Genomic DNA, 5,000 nt, shown 5'->3' on the forward strand with positions numbered 1-5,000 from the left:
CTCTCCCTCTCTCGTTCTCTCTCTCTCTCTCTCTCCTCTCTCTACTCTCGCTCTCTATCTCTATTCTCTCTCTCTCTCTCTCTCTCTCTCTCTCTCCCCTCTCTCTCTATATATATATATATATATATATATATATATATATATATATATAATATATTTATATATATATACATACATATATATATATATATAATATATATATATATATATATGTATGTATATATATTATGTATTATATTATATATATATGTCTATATATCTCTATATATATCATATTATATATATATCTATATATATATATATATACTATATATATATTATATGAACTGTAAAACACTTCCCCGTCGATACTATGGTAGAGACAACAGTTTCGAAGATGTAATCCAGGTGGATTTCGAACTGTTGTCTCATTATCAGTAAATCTAGTTTATGCATTATGTTTTTTTTCTATCATATATATATATATATATATATATATATATATAATTTTTATGTCGTGTTTTTGTGTGGGTGTGTGTGTGTTTTGTGGGGTGTGTGTGTGTGTGTGTGTGTGTGTGTGTGTGTGTGTTTGTGTGTGTGTGGCCCACAACAGGAAATCCCCAAACACACAAGTTTGCGTGTATGTTCTGGCACAGCGGAACCCCTTTTGAATATTGTATCTAGATCACTCACACGTTGCCAGGGACGAGCTTAGCGGCGCCTTTTTAAGCCTTATTCATGTTATCTGCGGTCATTATGCTTTTTAAGACTGTCTCTTGTTATTTTTTTATTTCCTTCTCTTTCACCTTTTCTTTCTTTGTATTCGATCATTTTCCTTTCCTTTTCCTTTTTCTCTTTTTATCCCTTGTCAGTTTGCTCTTTCACTCTTTTTTTTTACTTTTTACACAGCTGATTATCCTTCTCTCTTTTATGTCTTTTATTCTAATCTAGCGTTCTTTCTAATTTTTTTTACTTTATCAGTTATCCTTCTCATTCACATCCATCTTTCCTGTGTTAAGCTCTCTATTCCTCGGATTTATTTCTCCCGATAATTCTAGGCATCTCATTTATTCTTCCTCTCCTATCCTATTCTCTCCCATCTTCCATCCTATTCCTACCCACACTTCTCCTTTCCCTATCTTTACATCCCTTTACATCCTTATCATCATCATCATCAGTTATTATCCAGTTCCTCCTCCTTTCCAGATATCGCAATAATGGTCCGGCGCTGAGATAAGGTCACCAGGGCAGGATGTCTCTGAATTCAGGTCACGCGAAGGGAATAAAGGTCAGGTTAGGGATATTCTATTCGCTCTTGCTAATTTCTTCTTTCTCTTTCCCTTCTTTCGTGGTTTGCAGATTTGCTTGCTCGTTTTTTTGAAGATTTGGCGTTAGGAATGTGTGTGTTTGTCAGTTTATTTTCTCTCTCTCTTTCCCCCGCACCTCCCTTTCTCTCTCTCTCTCTCTCTATTTATCTATCTATTTATCTATCTGTCTATCTGTCTGTCTATCTATCTATCTATATATCCATCTATCAATCAATCTATCTATCTATCTATCTATCTATCTATCTATCTATCTATCTATCTATCTATCTATCTATCTATCTATCTATCTATCTATCTATCTCTATCTATCTATCGATCTATCTCTATCTCTATCTCTATCTCTATCTGTCTCATTCTCTCTCTCTCTCTCTCTCTCTCTCTCTCTCTCTCTCTCTCTATATATATATATATATATATATATATATATATATATATATATATATAATATATGCATGTATATACATATATATATATATATATATATATATATATATATATATATACATATATATATCACTCATTATTTCTCTCTCTCTCTCTCTCTCTCTCTCTCTCTCTCTGTACTTTCTTTATCCTCCCTCCTTCCTTCTTTTTCCCTTTCGTCCTCTCACGGCATGAATGCAAATCATGAGTGGCCGGAGGAGAGGAACAGAAAGACACTGATTAATAGCAATAGCAGAAAACTAGACGAAGGAGTAAATGAAAGGCAAGAGCGTAAAGTAGTATAGTAATGGAAAAGAAATAATGGGAAAACGAACGGAATAAGAGGAGAAGACAAAATAGAGTAGGAGAGAAAATAAGCCAAAGAGGAAGAAAAAACAAGGCTAAATAAGGGAAGAAAACAAGCAAGAGAGGAAAACAAGGTAAAGGAAGGGGGAGGGACAAGATTAAATATGGAGAGAAAATAAGGCAATAAAGATAAGAAGGGAAAAACAATGCAAAGAAAGGATAAGACAAGGCTGAACGAAGAGGAAAAGCGAAACACGAGAAGAAGAAAACCTAAAAGGAAGGTAAACAGCATTAAGGTCACGCCTGGCCAGGTGACCCCCGAGCCTTGACCCGAGGGCGTGGTCGAGTGCCAACGGGCGGGCTGGCGTAAACAAGCAAATCAAACGCGCGTCGCTCTCGATGGAAACTCGTTTAAATCACAAATGAAATAAGGTAAAGTAAAATAATGTATTTGTCTATCTATTAGTTTATCTATAAATATCTATATAGATAGTTCTGTATCCAACGTCACAAACAAAATAAAATCCCCATTCCTGTTTTACCTATTATTCTTTTCCAATTCACCCATCAACCTATCTGCTCTTCCCCTACCCTCTTCGTCTATTGGTGTGTATGTCTCTTTCTCCCCCTTTCTCTATCCCTCGCTTTATCTCTTTCACACATGCACATGACTTCCGACCGTTACAATAATGATAATAATCATCATCATAATAATAATAATAATAATAATGATAATGATAATGATAATAATAATAATAATAATAATAATAATAATAATAATAATAATAATAATAATAATAATAATACCGGGAACGCACGTAGTTCTTAAACATTTTTAGATATAAGAAAATATCTGTATATTTAACTATCACGAGAAAAAGGTTTATTGTATGCTTATTGTATTAATTATTATTGTTTTTTTCATGATAATAAAATAGATGATTTTCCATTTGAATAATAACATTTTATGTCTGTGATCTTAAGGGTAACAAATATCGTTATTTTCATTTTCGTCATATCTCATTTAAGGTCAAATAATCAACTTCGTAATTTCGTAAGCTGGTGATCATTTAGCTTCTATTTATATTCAGAGCGTTCATAACCGTTATTTGAAAAATCGACAGCTGCTTTGTAATTTTTTTTCTGTTTATTCCTATGCTAAACGAGTTTAATATTATGATTCTGGAATTAATAAGTATTTACTTTCGATTCTGAATACTTTAAATATCATTTTTTCAAGTATTCATTTTTCGCTTTTCTTATTCAAAATAATTATATTTATCTAGTTCATAACTCTATTTCATTCTCATTCTCTGGCATATCAACCTTCCTAATATCCGACCCCATAATTATCAAATAAAGCGCAACCACTCTCGCTCTGCAAATCGACATCATCTTGCACCACAATCAAGAAATAAATCAATTTATATTTCAATCTAGAAGAAAAGAAATCCCTTGGCCCTCCCGCCGCGCCCCCCTTCCCGCTGAGGCCTCGAGGCGACCGGACGCGCGGCTCTCTCCTCTCGCCCCTTCTTGGGACGAATTCGGAATTAAACAGAACTTTTGAGCGCAACGCGACTCGGGGAAAAGGACGAAACTGCAGGCATGAGACGTGAAGCCGATGAGAAAAAGGTGAATATATTGTTTTTCTCGAATTTGGTCAAAGTTTTGTTGCTGTTTCTTGTTTCCACCTCCTGCCACGCCTTTTTTTTTCTTTTTCTTTTTTAATCCAAGTAGAGCAGGAGAAGTAAAGGAATTTAGACAAAACAAAGGTTTAGTAAGAAAAGGTATCGGCGTTTCTCTAGTTTACGCAGATCTAGGTTAGTGTAGGCGAGGGTTCCTGGCGAAGGATTTGCTAGTTGCGTTTTTTTTTTTTTTTTTCTGTCTTTTTTACATTGTAAAACTTTTTTTTCAAGTTCTGCTAAATCAGTGGTAAATATCAACGATTAAAAAATGGGCGCTACTTAAATCTAATACTAATGGTAATTTAAATGAAATGCGAGGCAGCCGAATGCGCGTCGGAGCGGGGCGGCGGAGCGGGCGGCGGAGCGGGCGGCGGAGCGGGCGGCGGAGCGGGCGGCGCCGGGGGAGCGGGGGAGGAGGGCATGCCTCGAGGGAATCGCAGGGGAAAGGTCCGCACCCCGAACGGAAAATCTGTTTCCCTCGTATTTCATGGCGCCTCTTTCCTTCTTAGGGGAAACGTCTTAGAACTTCGAATAAGATTCAAACTAGATTTCGTTTCCCACGAACATGCAGGTGCAACACCCACTTCGGCTTGAGACGGAAACCACTTTAGATTTCTGCTCAAAGGATGACTGTTGTTGAAGTAAAGAGAACGTGGGTCCCTCGGTGACCCCTTCCTTCGGCCCCGAGCAGCGGCGGGCAGCCCGCGCGCCCCACCTGGCGCTTCAGGGGTTGGTATCGGGAGCCGACTCGCAGGAGCTGCTTCTGTTTGCTCTTTTTTCTCTTTTTTTCAGCATAGTTAGGCCTTAGGCTGAGCGTGACTGATTGTCGGCTGACAGAAACGCTCGGTGGCGGTGTCGCTGCGGTTTGCTATTCGAGCGAGAGAAAGAGAAGCTTGAAATTCGTTCGAGGAAAAGCCCGTCTCAGTTAGATGTGAGTTTATGCCAGGGTTAACCGATGAAAACCAAAGCTGATTTTAATCGATTGTAATTAGAGAAAAAAAGAAGGGAAAAGCCGGCGCCTTAGGGACTTCTCCGATCCAAAGTCTCTCGAAAAATAAACGAAAAAATACGAAACACGTATGAAATGTTAGCTTATTGGAATAAAAGCGAGAGTTTGGCGAATCGGAGTGTGCCGAGTCGGGGTGAGTTTGTACCTTCCCGAGGTGGGACTCCGGGGCCAGGCCCGAGCCCGACGTGAGCTGGACGGGAGGGCGAGGTACCTTGCGCAGGGAAGGCCAGCAATCGTTAAGTTGAAGGGAATTGAACTGAATTTCATTAT

At 38.0% G+C, this 5,000-nt stretch overlaps 1 protein-coding gene across 1 annotated transcript in view; it reads right to left on the bottom strand.

The window, feature by feature from the left end:
- Nucleotides 1–5,000, bottom strand: part of LOC119597925 (proton-coupled folate transporter-like) — a gene marked incomplete at its 5' end in the record, with an annotated part of 39,301 nt that overhangs the window by 4,889 nt on the left and 29,412 nt on the right.

The sequence above is a fragment of the Penaeus monodon genome, chromosome 40 (assembly GCF_015228065.2).
Source record: "Penaeus monodon isolate SGIC_2016 chromosome 40, NSTDA_Pmon_1, whole genome shotgun sequence".
In the NCBI taxonomy this organism is placed as follows: domain Eukaryota; kingdom Metazoa; phylum Arthropoda; class Malacostraca; order Decapoda; family Penaeidae; genus Penaeus; species Penaeus monodon.